This window comes from Rhinolophus ferrumequinum, chromosome 28, assembly GCF_004115265.2.
Source record: "Rhinolophus ferrumequinum isolate MPI-CBG mRhiFer1 chromosome 28, mRhiFer1_v1.p, whole genome shotgun sequence".
NCBI lineage: Eukaryota > Metazoa > Chordata > Mammalia > Chiroptera > Rhinolophidae > Rhinolophus > Rhinolophus ferrumequinum.
The window spans coordinates 6,961,368-6,980,878 of record NC_046311.1 but is presented as its reverse complement, the minus strand read 5'-3'; the positions used below and the strand labels follow the sequence as shown (position 1 = coordinate 6,980,878).

Here is a 19,511-nt window from a genome sequence, read left to right as displayed (position 1 = left end):
CCTGAGCGGACCGCCCAGGTGCCTTCCTATTGGTCGCACGGAGCTTGACGGGCAGCTCTGCCGTGTAATCCCTGCTCGCAACCCTCGGCTCCACGCTTATACTCGGCAGGGCTCGTAGGCGTTACCACAGGCTGGCCCGCCCCTCCCCGAGCGGCTTGGGGCGCATGCGCAGTCGGTCGGGAGCGGTGTTCAGAGCCAGCGCCGAGCAGGAGCAGCCGCGGAAAAGCTGCTGGGCTCCGCTGGGACCGCCGTGCCTGCTTCTCGCCTCGGCCGCCGCAGCCTCAAGCCGTCGCCGCCGCCGGGGGAGCGGCCGCCTATTGTCTTTCTCCGCGACGAAGCTGCGGAGCTGCTTGGACTCGGCCCGCGGGGGAGCCCCGGGCGCCACACGGTGAGAGCGCAACTTAGTTGGCGGAGTTGGGGGAAGTTTTGTGATTTGAGGAGGGGTCCAGCGAGGAGCGCGGGTCCCTCCCCTCCGGCCGCTCCTCCGAGAGGGGGCTGGGGTCCGGGGCCGCCAGGGCGGGGAGGGACGCGCGGGCAGGCGGGGATGAATGGGCGGCCTCCGAGCGCTCCCCGGCTCTGCAGCCCCCTCCTCCCTCCGCGCCCCCCTCTCCCGCATTGTCTGCTCCGGGGCTGTGCCGGGCCCGAGCCCAACTTCGAGGGCGCCTCAATTCCCGGACTGGGGGGCGCGGCCGCCCGGCAGCGCCGCGGATGCCCCTCATGCGCCCCCTCACCCCGCGGGGCCTGGACCCCCAGACTCGGGGCTTCTCCCGGTCGGCTCCTCCGGGGTCGGGGAGCTTCGGCTGCTTAGTGGATCCCTCTCATCCGACCGAGTCCGCGAACTAGTGCTGGGGACGCGAGCGAGCAGCTCTCCGGGGCGGACGCGGGCGGTAAACACGCCGGGCATCGCTCGCCTTTGGGGGGCGCTTTTGGCGTCTGCCAGGGACCCGCGCGGGTCGGAGGCGTGCAGCCAAGAAGGGACCCGCTCTGGGACCGTGCAACGGGCTCAACTCTATACCGTGTTCAAATGGAGCCATACTTTGAGACCAAACAACCCCCCCCTTTTTTTTTTTTTTTAAATAAATATGGCTTACTGACACTTTTTTTTTTTTTTTGCAAAGTCAAGTCGTATGTGAAAAGTTTTAACACAATATCGGGAAAACCCTCAAAATATTTTTATCAAGAAAAAAGGATGGACGGGTGTTTTTGGTTTTTAGAAATAGTTGTTAAAGCAAAATGATTCCATCCCATTTAAGTTTCTAGATCTTACTGTGAACTTAGAATTCACAGTGAAAGTTGGATTGTATTCTGGTGTTCATTCTTAGCTTTTACGCTCCTCAGTGAAGTTATTTTGAGAGTTTATTGCCTCAGGCATACGGAACTAAAGGAAAAAGCGATGTGCCCTTTTTCTTATTCAGCAACCCTTCTTTTTATTTTCAGAAGAAGCAGATTATTCTGTTTTTCTAAGATTGGATTGCCCAGATCAGGACAAATACAGCAGTTTTTGAAAGATTATTTTTTTGCAAGTTTGTAAAGGAGTTAGGATCAGCTGAGATCAATCACTGTTAACAGTTCTTGTTGTCAGTCCTTCGTGGTATCTTGGGGATTTGCAGACTGCATTAAGGGCAAACCTTGTTGTCAAGTTTTGATTGCACGATTCTACTAGATTTGGTTCATTTAGCTTACCATGTGAGAATAATTCTGTTTAAATCTTCCAGGTGGAACTAGCTTAAATGTCAGTCAAATTCAAGTGGAACAAAATGACCATGATGTGTTAATATCAGTTGATCTATCCCTTTGCCATCTGCTAAATTAGAAAGAAAAATTCGAGAAACAGTGTGTGGCAGTTGGTTTTGATTGATTTCTTATGCTAAGTGAGTAATGTAGAGAAGTGTTCCTTGGTTTTTCTGGTTTGGTTGGCCTCTTGAAAACTTCACTTTCTTCACCTGACAAAGGTAAAGAAAAAGAAAATTGCCCTTATGGAGGAAGCTTTGTACTTTTTTTTTTTCAGTTTATGAATATATATATATATATATATTTTTTTTTTTTTTGAAAAGTGTAATGCTAATATCGACTATGATGTATATATATATCAACAAATATGCATTGTGCATTTTAAACTACAACAACAAGGTCACTTTCAGGAGTCGAAATTCTTGTTCTTACAGCTTTCCTTTCTGGTTGTGTGTGCCTGCGTGGGGGGATTGTCGGGCAAGAGGTTGACAGGTTGGAAGGGTTGTCAGGGAGGGACAAAATGTAAACAAATACTGTTACAACATAATGTGACAAGTAGGCCAGTTGCTTTCCTTCTCTGAGCTGGGATGGCATGTTACACATACTTTTGTTTTAACATTTCTCACACTTCATTTATTTGCCTGACAAATGCTAACTAGATAATGGTAGTATAAGTGGGCTTCTCCTCTAGTGTGTCTCCTTGAGGCTTGTGATGGGCCTTGTTTCTTTTCTTTTCTTTTAAATTTAATATTATTATCAGTTTCAGGTGTAGAAAACAGCCTTATTTAGCTTAGTACCCTCTTTGCGGGGAAGGAGTCTTAATGCAAAGCAGGTGTTGAGTATGTGTTTGAATTGGGTGAAGAGCCTTGTACTAGTGAGGGGTAGTGCATATAGAGCTACTAACTGGGAACTTGCCCAAAATGACAGTTCACTTGCAGATCTGTGATGAAATTTAGTTTACTTCAAAAGGATTTCTAACCTTTCTTTTTAACCTTTAATTACATCTTGAAAAGATGCATTGTGGATTTCAAAATGTGGTTCTGATTTAGAAATGGTCTCCTTTTTTTGGTGAAATGCTTAAAACTGCAGGACAAATCCATTCACACTCTGCCTATTCCTCTATTGTGAAATGGGGCTGTAGCCCAGTTTCTTTAGAGTTATGTAGATTTGAGTTCAAATCCCCACACTTCCATTGACTAGTGTAGCCTGGAGCAGTTCACTTAATTTCTCAGAGTTTGGGTTTCCTACGATTGAAGGTGTAGTAACATATTTTGCAGGGTTCTTAGATTAAATGAAACTATGTGTGCCTAAAAACTTAAGTAGGTGCCCATTACCTGGTAGCTGTTAAGATAATAACTTTGATATATTTTTATGACTTAAAAAGGCATTTTTTAAAAGTCTGACACTTGTGAGTGTAGTGGTTTAGCTATTTCTTTCACAAATAAGGAATCCTCCTGAGAATTGGGTCTTACTCAAATGCAATTTCTTCAAGGTGCTAGTTGAACTGAGTGTTAATAGAAATTACTTTTATATTGAACACTTGTTAGTCTTTGAGTGGGATTTGTAGAGTGACTTGGTTGGGTAGAATTCTGTGCATTTATAGTGTTTAGGAAATGGTAAGAGATGGATTATTTTCAACATTAGTAATGGGATATCTGAGTTATCTAGTCAGTTTCAGCTTTTCTTATTTTATCTTAGTCTTGAAAAATAATAGATATGGATTATGACTACATTTCTCAAACTTGCTTAAGATAGAACTGGACTGGGAGTTAGTATCATGTTAGTACAATTCAGAGACAAGAGTAAATCACTCATTTTCCCTTCAAGATTATGTTTTTTGACGTTGCTGTTGTTCACAGAAGGAAACTGATTTAAATCAGTTATATCAGCCCCAGTTTAGAGTACTCACGATACCAAATGGAATAGATACATTCTAGAAATACTAACCTGTAAGGGACATTTCTGCGTATTAAATCTCATCCTTCCATTAGTTTTCTTATAAAATAAGGATTTTAACCACGAAGGAATGTAGTAAACTTTTAAAAATTATATTTGATCAGACTCATTGATTAAGGGATACAGCATCGTTGGCAAAGCTAGATAAATAAGCTTGGACTTTTGATAATTCACTCTTTTAAAGTGAGCATGTAAGTTGACTTGAGTAGAATTGGTTATTCCTGATGGGGACAGGTGTCCATTTGGAAGAAGTGTTCCTGAGTCACTCACTGTCAGGCTGTCTTACTGTAAATGGGGAGAGATGAGGAAGCTGTTACTGGAAGGAACATTTATGGTTTGGTGGTCCACCTGTGGGTTGATTGGTTAATTAGAAACTGATGGGGAAGGTGGGGATCAGTGTGTGTGTGTGATGTGGTTCTGACGGGCATGAAGGAAAAGGTGTGAGGGATTTATGATATATTTCACTCTGTAGGCTCTTCTATTAGAAATTCGTCCCTTTCAAGTTCCACTTCTGATCCTATCAGAAGCCCCTATCTGGCCATAGCCTCTACCACCCCAAATGGCTACATAGGCCTGAATGGTGAGGAATTAAGAAAATGTGTAATTTATTTGTCTTTTAGACAATGATGTGAATTGAGGGAAGAGCAGCTACAGGTCGTTGTACAGAATTTCCCAGAAGCCGAGATGGTTCTCTGATGGTGATGTCTGCTGAAGTCGTTGATACGGAGCCATATCTCTGACTCCACACCCAGACTCTGTCATTTATTGGCGGTGTGTTCTTGAACAAGTCACTTCCTCTGCCTCAGACTTATATCTTTATTTATAAAATAAAAACAAATTTGATATCCTATCTGCTACATACTAAGTGAGAAACATGAGATAAAGCACTGTACAAATATGATGTCATTTTGTAATTTTGTTGGTTTGGCATAAATTCAGATTCTAGTCTAAAAGGGGAAAACGACTAACTTTATTGGTTTTTCTTTATAAAAAGTAATTAAAATATAGCATTTCTATTGCCATTTTTCTTTCTTGGGAAAATTGATACTTTTTACTTTTGGCTTTTCTCAGATTTTCTTTTACAACATATTTGTCATGAAATGTTTTTCTAAACCAAAGAAATTTAGATCCAAATCACTGTGAAATCGCAGGAAATGACATTTGATGCCAGTGCTTGAAGCCAGGTGAAGAAACCACAATAACCAGTGAGCAGAATGTCCGAATATTTCAGAAGAGGGCAAAAGATGACAGTGTCGTTTTCTGATCTTTACTGATTTATTTTGTTTAATTACAATTTTTTACAAATTGGTTTACTCCAATCGGGAGTGAGCCTCTTAGGTGCCAGATGTTACACTATGTGTCTTACCTACATTTCTTATTTAATTTTTAAAACAACCCCATGAGGTAAGCATTATTAACCAATTTTAGGATGACGGAACAGCCCCAAAGGTGATTTGATGGTGCTCATAAAGCCGTTAAATTATGGTGCTAAAATTTGAACTCAGATTCTTCTCACCTGAGAGGTCATGCTTTTCACATCACTGATGCTGTCAGCTTGAAAGAGTACTTTTTAAAATAAATCAAATTTATGGAGATATTATTTGTATACCCATTTATAAGTATATAGAGTTTGATGGGTTTTGTCAAATGTATCCATGCATGTAACTGAACAGCATAGTGAAGATACAGAGCATTTCCATTGTTCCAGAAAGTTCCCTCGTGTCACTCTTCAAGCCGTTTGTCCCATCAGCCCTCACCCTATTGCTTACCTCACTGAAGGCAAACACTGTGCTTTCTGTCACTGCAGTTTTATCTACATTAGGGGTCCTTAAACTATGGCCTGCAGGCCAAATCTGGCCTACTGCCTGTTTTTATAAATAAAGTTTTATTGGGACTTAGCAGTGCTCGTTGGTTTTCATATTGTCTGTGGTTGCTTTGGTGCTGCCGTGACAGTAGTTACAAAAGACTGTGTGGCCCACAGTAAGGTGAAAATACTTACTGTCTGACCTTTTATAGTAAAAGTTCGCTGATTCTCATTCTACATAATCAAATGCAACAATCACATCTAAGAAAATTAAGAACTCTGTAATATTCAGCGCACGTTCAACTTGCCCTGTTTGTCCTCCAATTGTATTTTTATAGTTGAATTAAAAATTTTTTTAACCAGGCTACTGAATGCGTGCTCTGTTACTTCTTTAATCTCTTTTTGATCTCTCTTTCATGTTTTCTGGTGCTGTTGTAAATGACCCTCTTAAAATTTCAATTTCCAGTGTTCATTGCTGGTATATAGAAATAGGATTGAATTTTGTATGCTGACCTTTTACAACGTTGCTAACCTCCTTTTCTAGAAGACTTTTGTAGGTTCTTTGGGATTTTCTACATACACAGTAATGTCATGGGCAAATACAGGCAGTTTGATTTCTCGCTTTGCAGTCTGAATGCTTTTTATTTCTTTTTCTTGCTGTATTGAACTGGCTGGGACCCCTAATACAATGTCGAATAGGAGTTTTGAGAATGGACATCCTTTCCTGATATTAGAGGGAAAACATTCAGTGTCTCACCATTAATATGATGTTTTTTATAGTTTGCTTGTTTTTGTACATGTCCTTTATCACTTTGAGGAAGTTCTGTTCTATTTCTAGTTTGTTGAGAGTTTTTATCATGAATGGATATTGAATGTTGCCAAGGGCTTTTTCTGCATATCAAGATGATGATATATTTTTTTCTTCTTTACTCTGTGGATATGGTGAATGACACTGATTTTTGAATGCTGAACTAGCCTGGCATTCTTCTGATAATCCTTTGTTGGCCATGATGTATTCTTTATATAATTGTTGGATTCAGTTTGCTACTGAAGCTTTTTTAGTTCTCCATTTGTCTCCTACTTAAATTCATTAAAAAAATTCATGAATAAATTCTATAATACTCATAATAGTTGTTAAAGTACTTGTCTGTTAGCCTCATCATTTCTGTTTTTTTCTAATTTTTTTTTATTGGGGAACAGTGTGTTTCTCCAGGGCGCATCAGCTCCAAGTCGTTGTCCTTCAGTCTATTTGTGGAGGGCGCAGCTCAGCTCCAAGTGCAGTTGACATTTTCAGTCTTTAGTTGTAGGGAGCACGGCCCACCATCCCATGCGGGAATTGAACCGGCCACCTTGTTGAGAGCTCGCGCTCTAACCAACTGAGCCATCTGGCCGCCTCCCCCCATCATTTCTATTTTTATGGATGATTTTTCTTTCATGATGGGTTACATTTTTCTTCTTTGCATGTCTAGTAATTTCTTGTTGGATTCTGGAAATGGTGAATTTTAAGCTGATTGCTGGATTTTATTGTATTCTTTTAAAGTAGAGTTTCTCAGCCTTGGTCTTATTGACATTTGGGGCCAGATAATTCTCTGTTGTGGGAGCTGTCCTGAGCACTGTAGGGTGTTTAGCACATCCCTGCCTCTGTCTGCTAGATGCCGGTAGTAGCACCCCCAGTTGTGACAACCAAAAATGTCTCTACATACTGGAGGTCCGCTGGAGGGCAAAAGCACCCCTAATATGGGAACCATTGCTTTACAGAGTATTGGACTTTGTTTGGGCAGGTTATTTGCTTGATACTTCTGAGGCTTGTTTTTAAACTTTTGGGGCTTGGTCTAGAGTCGCTTACAGTCTAACGCTTGCTTCACCCCATTACTAAGTCTCCATAGTTTCCGGTAGGCATTTGGTGTTCTCTGCTCTGACTGCTCAGAATAGGAATGTCTGCCGCCCTGTGTGAGCTCTGGGATCCCTTAGCTCACAGTTCTTGGGTCGTTCTTTGCCTGCCCTCCTAGAGTTCCGCAGTGTAGCGTACACGTGTGGCTTATTGTTCAATATCAGACTCAGAGAGGCGTCTGTGCTGACTTCCGGAGATCCCTCAGGCTCCTCCCTCCTTTCTGGGACCCTGCAGTGTTTAGATTCCTCAGCTTCTCAAACTCCTGTGTCCGAGGGCTCCACCTGACCGGACTGCCCTGCACTGCTTGGGCTCCTCTGTTATGCGTCCCTAGGCCGAGAAAGCTGGTACAATTGTGGGGTTCAGCTCATCTGTTCCCTTCCGTTAGGGAGTCCTGTGCTGCCTCTTGTCCAGTGTCTAAAAGATATTGCCTCATATATTTCATCCATTTTTCTAGTTGTTGGAGGGGGCGTGGCAGGATAAATCTGGATCCAGTTACTCCATCACGTTTGGAAAATGAAGTCCCTTGGATGAGTATAATTGGTGGTATTGAAAGTCTCATGATAGGGTTCTTTAAATCTTTGGGGATGTACATGTCAAAGAAACATTTAAGTGTCTGCTGTCTAGTTCAGCCCATATTCTGTGCCGATTACAAAAAAAGTAAATATCTTCCCGTTGAAGAGATACATACGTAATATTTATTAAAGGTGTGAAATGCTCTAGCGATGAACAGAAAGATCGCTGTGGTCTGATATTTTCATGGATGGTAGAAACGCTTCTTTTTCCCTTTTAGTTTTGTGTTCTAACCTATGCATAATTCAGTTTTATGGTACAAAATGTGACTCAGTGGCTAGAGTGCTGGCTCTTTCAGATACATTTGGTGACATTTTGCTGTGTGGCTTTGAGTAAGTTATTTGCCCCTGAAACTCAGTTTTTCTCTTGTAAAGTGGGCACATGACATTTGTTGATATGGAGGGTTGTTTGTTAATTTATTCAACACATACTGCGTGCCCTCTGTTCTAGATGATGGGAATTCAGTGACAAATGAAAGGTAGTCCTGCTGTCAAGGAGTTGACATTGTAGTGAGGGAAGCAGAAAAGAAACAAGTGAACAGACAGGTTCGGTGATGTTTGGTGGTGGTGATTCTAGGAAGAATCCGAAGAGTATTAGCAGACGTGGAGGAGGCTGGACAAGGCCTTTCTGCAGAGAGAGATGTGAGCAGACACCTGAAGGAAGCAAAGGAGGCAAGCTCCCTGAAGATCGCTGAATGTTCCGAGCAAAAGCGAAAGGAACGACAAGTGCAGAGAGCTTCGGGAGGGAGCATGGACGGGGGAGACCAGGAAAGGGTTCCGCCGTGGCGGTAGGTCAGTGTACAGAACATGCTGGCTTGGCTTCGGGTGGTAGCAGGGACAGTGGTGAGGGCTTGGACCGGACGCGCACGTGGAAGGTAGAACTGACAGGATTACTTACGGAGTGTGGAAAATGGTTCTGAAGGAAAGAAAGGAAGCACGGCTGAGTCCTAGGTGGGAAAGATGCAGAGTGAGTTTGCTGGGAGGAAGAAATTGTGATTTCTCTCGTGGACACGCTGGGTTTGGTCTCTGAGATTTTTAGGTTGTAGAGCTTAGTATTTGGGTATGGAAATCGGGAGTTCAAGGGATGAAGTCTGGACTGTGTACACGAATTAGAGAATTGTAGATAGGGAAGGGAGACAGGGGTTGGTTATTGTGAGAATTAGGGATACGTAAAGCTCCTGGCACTGGAGGGGCACATGGCCTGGTAGCTAGTGATAACGACAGTGATATGCAACAGGTAGGTAGTGTACCTGGGCCGGGGTACATTCGAATGCAGGAAGATGGTCGTGGCTTAAAACAATGCCCTGTGTGTTATATCACAGTTAGGACTCCACGCATGCTGCAAACTTTCCTCCTTTGATTATGACAGAGATGCTAGTGAAATCTGTTGTACGTTTCCAGTCTCTAAGGATGTCGTGATTTTTAATATGATGCAGGGGTGTCACATGCATGTACGTCGCTCACTTAGTACACCGGCTGCTCGGGAAGGAGCCTCCTGCAAAGTGTTAACGTCAGGTACGTTTGAGGAGTGAGATGGTAGGGAGGGTATTTTTGATATTCTAAATATTCTGCAGTGTGTGTGTGTGTGTGTGTGTGTGTGTGTGTGTGTAGCATATATATATATATAATGTGTGTGTATATATATATGTATACATATAAACTTTATTTTTAATAAAGGGAGTCCGTATTTTTGGAGAGTCTGCTTAGTTGGTAAGCTTCTGGACTGATGCGTTTCCTTTGTGTGTGATCGCTCACACTACTTCTTTCTATAGCTGAGTCTTTGGCTGTGGTCTGTTGTCTGCAAAATTTTCTCCTTGATCTCGGGGGCGGGGGGTGGAAGTCAGGTAAGAGAGTACCGGTGGTTTGGATTTGAGTCCATGACAGCTCCTGGGACAATTGTCAGCACCTGTGTTCCCCACCAGGCTCGATGTGGCACCGTTTTGTTCAAAGGGGACATCATGTCGCGTTTGCATTGTGGCGGGCGGATCACCTCACATAGATTGAATTGAGCACGATTTTGTTTTTCTAATTCTGAGTTATACTGTCAGAGTTAACTTAGATTTTGAAGTCTTTCTTTTCCCAGGTGAGGACAGTGCTAAAGGTGGTAGGTGTGACGCAGCTCTTTGCACATTTAACATTTTCTGTGACTCATGAATCACTTCTAAAAGCACAATCAGTATAATTTGAAATGGTGTCTGTAAATTAATCCACCTACTGGTCTTGCCGGTGGATGTCTGCCCCGTGTACAGTAGGTGTATTTCTGGAGCGGGACAAGGGAAGTCCATCGTGATACTGCATGAAAATAATTTCTGTTTCCTTTCATAAGCTGGGAGAAAATGTCTTTTTTGCTGTTGTTTTTTTGGCCACAGAGTGGCTAGGCTCAGGATACAGAGAAACTGGATGCAGCCTTGCAGTTCGGGAGTTATTGAGGAAAAAAAAAAGTGGCAACAGGAGTTGAGAAGTAGAGTTCTAATTGTTCCTTTGGTCACGTGAGGGCTGGCGGAGGTGGTTTCTCTGAGGATGAAGCGTGTGTGTGGGTCAGTGGCCAGGAATGGCCAAAGCTGTTTCCTGGGCCCTCCTGCCGAAACGGTGCTGTACGTATGCTGAGAGCGTAGGGTAATGTGTGTATTTACACGGCGTTGCCATTCGAGAGAGAGCTGTTGAGGCAGGTAATTTCCTAAAAGGTGTTTTAGGAAAAGCGAAGTCACTAAAGGGAAAAGAAGACACTTACTGTGTGCCTGCCTGCCTTCTTGCAGACTTACATTCTCCTACTTCCTTACAGCCACCCTACAAAATAGGTATCCCCCTGCTTTTTTTTTTTTTTTTTGATGAGAAAATGGGGGTTCAGAGATTTTGCTTCTCAGGTCAATGAACTATAATTTTCATCCAGGACTTGGTGACCTGTCAACATATTCTAGTTTTATTGTATAATATATGCTGTAAGTCACTTTTTTTCCCCCTACTGATGTAATTATATCCAAAACAGCCAGCTTAAAATTCCAGCTTGTTCTTGTTGGAAATAGAAAGTCATTGTGGTCTGCCTTTAAAGTTTTCCTAGAAATCTTAAAAACAAGAATGGGCTTCTCTGTCTGTTTGTGCCTTGAAAGTAGCAGAAACTTGCCAGTAGAATTGTATTTTATTTTGCATGCAGCAGCTTTGTGGATCAACATTAATAATTAACACTTACACACTCTTTTACATCTTCAAAGTGTTTTGCAAACAGTTAATTAGTTCATGTTTAACCTATTTTGGAAGTTGAAAAACCAGTTTTTTGGGTTCATTTTAGCAGTACTGAAGTGTTAGGGGAATAAGGAGTAAGTCCTCAGTGAGAAAAATGCAGGTACACACTGTGCAACATTAAACATCTTTCTTCAGTCTTCTAGTTTATGCCCAGTCTAGCTCACGTCAGGCATGTTTTTGGGGGGTTGTACATCTTTTGGTTAATGCAGGGGAATGGAATTGTGTGGACTGAAAGAAAGACACTGGCTTCAGGGTAGTTGGGGAAAGAAAGACCTCGGTGATTCCTTGAACTGTAGTGCTGCTTTCTTTTCTGTACTCTCTTGCATGTGAATTGTCCATTATTAATTCCTGTGGGGGTTTTGAGGGTCAGGAAGTAATTGGCACAGGGACTCTGGCAAGTGAACAGATTCGTTACACATGCTAATTTCTGGGAAAAATTCTTTTCCACTCCTGGCTTAGGAGATAACTGGAATCGAATACTGTGCTAGTTACCACTTGTCACCTGATTCCATCTCCTCTCCCCTACACCCTCAGTAAAATGACTTTTACTTGGCAAGTTTGTCTGGTTGGAAAAAAGATTTGGAAGGAGACGCTAGTCCCAGTTCAGTTGTGTTTCTGTCACGTAACTAGCTGTGTGACCTTGAGCAGGTTACTGCTTTTCTTCTGCCCTTGAGTTTTTTTGTTCTGTGAAACGTGTTAATAACTCACCTTTCACTGCGTCCTAGAGGGTTGGTGTCTTGGACATGAAGTGGGGCAGAGGATATCTTCACCTCAGTAAGGATTCTTCAGTTGCCGTGACTTCTTCCTTCCTACTGTAATTGCAGTACTTTATTTATTTTCTTAACTATTGTTGCCGACCACCTAACTACACTCTAAACATTGTTTTCCCCCCCTAATGCAGAACAATAAAAATAGAATCATTTAATAAATATTGAGTCTGGGTGACTTCCTAGGACAGGACATGAGAGGGACCTGTTCATGAATCTTTGTCTAGATGACCTTGCCAGGGAAACCTTAGTAAAGTGATGGCAGAAAAGAGAAGAATTCTGAGAGCTTGGCATGTATATTTAATTAACTTTTTATCATGAATGGAATCTGTTCTTTTAATGGGTCCATATAGGAATGGCCCTGAATTTTTCTCTTTATCAGGTCCTTCTCTTTTTGCCCCCTTTTCGTTTACTTCTTGAAAAATCTGAAAACTTAAAAGTGAGATGAGTTGGCTTTTGAACCTTTCTGTAACATTAAATACACCCAGGTTTAAGCTTTTCCTCCTTTTCTACCAAGATTCATGGTAACTTGGAAGAAATGTTATACAGCTGACCTTGAATAATACTATATGTGAACTTTGAATGATTGACATTGACTTAGTTAAATATTTAAAGCCACCCTTTCATATTAAAGAATGTCTATAGGTAATATTTACTTTTTAGAAAAAGGAGTTTTTTGTGTGTTTTTTTTTTTGTCCAGGCTGAATTGTGTATATAAATTAGACAAGATAGAGTTTTCTTTTGGAAACACCTGGTTGGTTATAGCAGTATCATAAGCTACAGAAATAAATGGATTTTTCTAAGATACTGTGCCAGCAACTAGGACGAAAGGTTGTGTCTCCTATTGTTAGGTATCTTGGGTTGTACTGTTTCCGTCCCCTCATTTATTTTTCTGTATTGTCTTTCCCCCACTGGTCATTTTCTCCCTCCCAGTTAATTCAGTAGGATTTGTTTGTCACGTTGCTCATTGACGGACGAGGTGGGGAAAAGGTAGTGCCATGTGTCTGCTTTTCCTCCTGGGTTGAAAGTTCCTGGAGGGCAGATTTCATCTGCTTTCTTTGTGGCTGTATTCCCAGCACCTGGCATTGGCAGGCTGGTAGTAGTTAGTTGCTACTCAGGAAATGTTTGGTTTGATGGATGACTGGATGAAGGAATTTGTGACAAAACTATATTAATAATATATGCATATCACCAGACTATTAATAACATCTGTCCTGTTGAGAGCAAACAGAGTTTAGCTTTTTCCTCCCAGCATCAGTTGTAGTTTGATTCTGGTTAGGTAAAGAATCCCTTTTGGGGAAGAGAAGCCCACGTTAAATGGAAGATTGGCCAGCGTGGCCCAAGTCTGGCGGTAAAATCTGTACACCTCTTGCTGGTTTGGTGCTCGGTCGTGTAGGTCTGTCACTTTACATTAACCAGCTTCATCACTGACGTATGATTGATGTGAAAATGTAGGTGTGGCTTTTTTGCCTAATTAAAAAAAAATTAGAACCATGGAATTGACCCCTGTACATCCATTACCCAGATTCCAGAAAATGAGCCAGATTTTGCCATTCTCTGCATGTCATTTTTAAAAATAACAGTTTTATTGAGATATAACCCATATATGATAAAATTCACCCCTGCTTCACTTTAATATATTTATTCTCGTTGTGTTGAAAGTCACTACCAAACTATTTTCTCAATTGTGATTTCTGTATGGTATTTTTACTCCAGTGTACACTATAAACCATGAAATGTCTCTGTAAATTATGGCATGATATGTTTCCAGGATACGGAACAGACGACTAACTCAAAGCAAACAAGTGCTGAGTAGCCCTTTTTTTTTCTTTTCAACAGAATCATTAGAGAAATAGGACCATAAACCTTCTATTAAAAATTTTTGTATGAAATCTGAGGTTTCTGTCAAATTAGACACGGAAAATTAAAGCTGCACAAATTACTGATCTCTGCAGCTTTTGCATTCTTCTCCCTTATGTTAAGCTTTTTTTTTTTTTTGACTGTTTCTCTTAAATACCAGGGCAAGAATGTTATGACTTATACAAAATTATTTTTGGTTTCATATCAGTAGGTTTTTCACGTCCCCCCATAGAATTTAGTGATTTATTTTCCCCCTGAAGATCTGATTTTCTTCTTAGACTGCATTCCTGTTTGTTTGATTTTTATGAAGAAAATACTTTTAGGTAATTGAATACCTTCATAAATTTTGTATTTCCTTAATAATTCATTTGGCAACATATATTAAAAGTGTTGCTTCCTAATTCAAATCACCATCTTAAAAGCTTTCATTTGAAGCCCCAAGAACAATTGATCCACTGTTTTCCATGGCCCCTGTTTGTATATATTGTGTCCTAAGCTCATGGATTCTCTGAAATATCATCCTTTTCTCCCCCTCTGTGGTAAAGTACTATTTTCGCTGCGTTGCCAAAAGTGCTTGTGGCAGTCTGAAGATTACCACTTTAATAGCTCACTAGCATGTGTGCCCATAAATGGAGCATTTTTTCCCCGAGATCCAAATAAAAGAAATGGCTCATCTGTGTCGTACCTTAGGACCCAAATAGTAAAGGACATTCAAAGGACGTATTATTTCTGTTCTCCCCGTTCAGCCTCGGTGCCTGTTGAAGTCTGTAGGGACAATTTCACTGATACAATAGCTGTCATTTTGTGGGACCCTCTGTTGAACATAAGTGTCTTACGTTTATCAATTCTCACCTCTGCAAGGTGTTTTATGATTTTGCCAGAAAAGGAAAATTGAGGTGCAGGGAGATTAATTAATTTTAGGTGTACTTCATTCAGCAAACATTTACGGAAGGCCTGCTGTGTGTCAGGCATAGTGTTAGGTATCCAGGGATGAACCCAAATATGACATGTCCCTGCCTTTAAAGCACTTACGATTTTGTCTCTTGATTAATAGTATAGTGACAATAATAATAGTAATAATTGCCATCAAATTATTGCTTAGTGTGTGCCAAGCTTATACGATGTGTTCTATACACACTTATTTCACTTTAATCCCCACAAACTCTTAAGAGGTGGAGCCTGTTATTATCCATACTTCATGGCTGAGGAGACTCAGAGGCTGGCTAACTTACTCAGGGCCACGGTTAGGATGTGGCCGAGTTGGGGTTTGAACCTGTGTCTGAGTGTAGGGACCAAGCTCTTTTCTACACGCATTAAGAACGTTTCTAGGAAGAGTTGAAATCACTAATTATGTGAAAGGGACATCCATCGTGAGCTATGGTTTTGGCAGAACTTTATGTAACTGCGTTTGCCAGTAGGTTTATGTTTATGGTTAACTTTCTACTATATGACCTCTTATTCTAGAAGCCATCAGGTAGATTTCATGATTCATGAAAGGATTTGTCATATTTGTACTAAAAACAGTAATGCACAGTCCCTCTAGAAATTCAGGAATTATATACATAAGTGAAAAAAGTGCACGTAGGAATAAGTGACACTACCTGAAATTTTTTGGGGGTACAATTTCGTGTTTTTCTTTTCAAACTTGAAATTTTGTAGAGTGTGTGTGTGTATACACCATAAGTGATCCTATTCTATATGCTCTTGTAAGATTGTAAAGCATATTTCATGACTGTACCTTTATATGCTATCAGGTAACCTACATAATTATTTTACTGGCTATATAATATTTCATTATGTAGATTTAGATTTATCCTCCGTTCACTCATTACCCTCTTATTTGAATATTTAGGTTGTATTTCTTTGCTTTCGCCTCCCTCCCTCCCTCCGTCCCGCCCTCCCGCCCTCCCTCTTTCCCTCCTTCCTTCACCCCTTCCTGCTCTTAGAAGCATGGCTGTGATGAACAGGTGGGTCATAATCTTTGTATCCTGGTTTTCCTCTTTCTCACAGAAATGAACTTGGAGGGCAAAGGCTGTACATTTCAACAGCTTTGAATAGATACGGTCCAGTAGACTGCAGAAAGCTTGTATCCTTTATGCTCCCACTGGCAGAGTATGCGTGCTTGTTTACCATTTCTCCATAACCTTCAGAAAGTTTTACAAAAATCCAAGATACTAAAAGGATGTTTTAAATGCCGTGCTAGAATTACTAGTAGAATTTCTGGCCTACCGGCAGCCCATAACAAATATAAATGAATGAATGGATGGATGGATGAATGGACTACTTTTAATCCTTTTATTCCTAAAAAGTAGGAAGAAACTCGAGAAACGTAGTCAACTACTCTTAAGCCCTGAGAGTTGATCTAAGATCGGCTCTCAAAGTTACAAGGCACGAGAAGGAAACTTGCAGATAGAGTCACTGATGTCCTGTTCTTTTGGCTACTCCTTAGTTGCCAGTCCGGAGGAAGTCCAGCAGTGGGGAGGTGTCTGAGATAAGACCTACAGAGACGATAAGGTCCCTTCCCCAGAAAGTGCTCTGAGAGATGATCTGTGGCCCTTCTCTTGCACATCCAAATGTGTCTGAGAAGCTTTTAAAATTCATATGATATCTAATCTAGTTATGAACCTGTGCATAATCCACATGTGTTCCCCAAATCACAGTCGTGTGTTGACATTATGGTTTAAATAACCAAGAAATGAGCACATTAAACATTGGACTGTGCTCTTGATTTATTAATACAGCCAAACATTTTTCTGTGAGCCAGAGATAAGTGGTCTCAGTTATGACAGCAGTGATTCTCAGGTCATGTTTGTCAAGGTTTTCTGTGCTGTAGGAAGGAGAGTCAGTTGTATAGAAAGTTCTAAGACAGGTGCATAGTGGGTCTCCTGGCACCCGGCTCTGTTGGACATCGTTGGGAGTCTGAGTTTGCATATCTTTAAGTCTCTTCCTGGTTAGAGACAGAGCTGGTTTATTCAGTGGACACATCCTAACTCGTGAGGAACTGATTTCTGATACCTCTTGAATGAATGTCTCTGACCACGGAGATGGTTCTTCAGTGGTGGGAGGGCTTCTGGGACCCCCTGGAACCCCCCTAGTTTTCACGTAGCATACCTACCTGATTCTTGAACTGTTCCGATGTCGTTGATGTGTCTGGGTGTTATTTTGGCTCGGTTAGGAACCCTCTTATGTGGAATTTTGAGGACATCCTCTCTGCCAACCTGAATTCCCTCCCAAAGGACCTCTGTTTTGTAAATCAGGCGAGCTCTTTTTTGGTGGGTCAGGTGAGCTGTTGTATTTTCTCTGTTACAGTCACATTATTTGGACTCGAACCTCAGAAGTGTCCATCCTACTTTCTCACTCTTTCTTCCCCCTGGTAAACTGAGCTACAATCGGTCTGCCACAGAAGCTGGTCATTTTCCTCCCAGCATTCTCTTGATAACCTGCCCTTTTGGGGGTACAGAAAAGCGAGTAATAACATTTAGCAGGTCAGGCAGGAAGTGGGATCCCAGCCTCTGACATTTCAGAGGATTTTCCCTTTGAGTCTTGGGGACCGAGGCATAAACATAATAGGCTTGGTGAATCAGTGTTAGGAGTGAAACGGTTCGCTGCAGTTGTTCTGGGTCACATGACGAGGCTAACTAACCGGGAGCAAAATAAGAGAATGAGGAATGTGAGAGTCATAAGGAAGGAAGGATGCCAGCTTATAACTTGGAGAGGTGAAGCTTACCGACTGTGCTAAAGGCGAAAATTCTGATGGAGTTCTGATGGAAAGCATCCTGTAGCTGAGAAGAACATGATTGTTGGTGGACAGACAGTGGGTTAGGATCCAGTAGATTTGGGTTCTAGACTAAGTTTGCTGCTGACAACCTTGGGCAACTCACTAGACCCTCCCTACGCCCAGTTTCTGCCATTAAAAGGTCAATGCATCCATTTTTGTGTGTGCAGTTTTTTTGGAGTTGGGGAGGCCCCGAGGACCAGACCAGATTGTCTCCCACAGAATAGCTCCACTGTTTTCTGTGTCACTTTTGTGGGTTTCCTGGAATGTTTCCTTTGAAGAAAGTCCCATGGCCAAAAATCAGTGTGGAAACATTTAGACTGAAAATCTTGAAAATGCCTTTTGACGCTAAGATTTGGTGTTTACGAATTACCCATTCATTGCCTTTGTTCTTAGCATAATTGTCTCAGGGTTAAGGAAATAATTGGTGCAGTTGCGAAGTAACCGAAGTAACCGTAGTACAAAGCATAAGAGCGGTGTTTAACTCCTCAGCTGTGCCCTGATGTCAAGGGTACATAGCTTTTTTCAACTCAGCCATTAGAAATGAAAGCACTTTTTAACCTCTCCTAATTGGGAGAATTCTAATGAAAAGGCAAAGAAAATAACATTCCTTGCTTAGCAGAACATATTTGTACTACCTGCCACTTGATTGGTCATCTGCCTGGTAGCATTTTATATACATTGTCTCATTGAACCCTGGGATGGTCCTTGTGAAGGAGCTGCAGTTAACAGATTCTGCAGCGTGGCTTGGCCACGCTCCCACGGCCAGTAAGTGACAGAGCCGGGGTTTGAAAGTAGGATTGCATTTCCAACCTGCATGCATTCTTTTCTTGGCTTGCCTTTCCTACATTTACAGAAGTTTTTCAGCTTGGAGAAATTGTTAATAGAATGATGACTACTCATCCTTCTCGTTAATGAAACCTGGTGATAAAAGTGAGTGGCACCTTTCCTTGTTCTTACCTGCTTGGATTGTGCCAAGACTCTTAATAATCGGGCAGAAATGATCAGTCTGTGTATATTCCCTTTGTTATAGCCTGATAAATAAGGAACACATGAGAAATTGACCAGATTAGACTAAGATGAAATAGTCTGTGTGGTTTCATAAAAACTTGGAAATTATTCTTGAAAGAATGATAGAGAAACTACAAAAGAAAATCTACAATAGATGGTGCTACTTTAGAGTCAGTGAACGTACACAGATTAGATTGTTACATAATCAGTATGAGAGTCATGCTATTTATAAGACTATATGGGAAATTTGGTGATAATTTTGATGCCTCAAGAAAAAGTTGACTATGATGTTATCTAATTGCAAAGAAACTGAGGTTTTTTTTCCCTTCAAAATGTAATAGCTCATTACTGAGCATCGTAAAGACACACATTGTGATGCGCCATTCACCACGGTTTCTAGTTCTTCCTTCTTAGGCGTGTTAAGGGCCGACGTCTCATCCTCTTCCAGCTCCAGGGGGCCCATGTGACTTGTTCTAGCCAATGAAAGGTGAGGAGAAATGACACGTGTCACTTTTGGCTAGAAGCATTGAAAAGCTGATGTGAAATCCTCTCCCTGCTCTTGGGATCTTACCAGGTTTTTGTGACCTTGGACAAAATACTTAGCCTTTTAGGAGCTGTAGTTCTCTTGTGCGTAAAATGCAAAAACCAATACCTGCTTTATACACAGAGGGTGCCAAAAAATGTATACACATTTTAAGAAAGGAAAAAACTACTGAATTGTAATACTCAGTATATACCGATAACAAAAGATGAATACCAGTCATGTGCATGCATGTTTTGGCACCCCCGCTATATAGGATGCTGCTGGATTTCACCTGTAGTTGTAGCTATTGGGAAGGATTTTTTTAAAAGGGTAGGTCATGGTAATAGGACTTTGGAAGGTAAAAAGACTTGCAGAGCAGATACT

The 19,511-nt window shown here is 41.5% G+C and overlaps 1 protein-coding gene across 2 annotated transcripts in view; it reads left to right on the top strand.

Annotated features, from left to right (window-relative positions):
• AKAP13 (A-kinase anchoring protein 13) overlaps positions 1–19,511 on the top strand; it is a 309,763-nt gene that overhangs the window by 54,474 nt on the left and 235,778 nt on the right. Inside the window, exon 1 of one of the 2 annotated variants that reach the window (XM_033100201.1) lies at positions 185–388. The exons of the other annotated variant lie outside the window; for it this stretch is intronic. The gene's annotated coding sequence lies outside the window, so the exon portion shown is untranslated. Of the gene's footprint in view, positions 1–184; positions 389–19,511 lie in introns of those variants that run through there. 2 annotated transcript variants of the gene reach the window in all.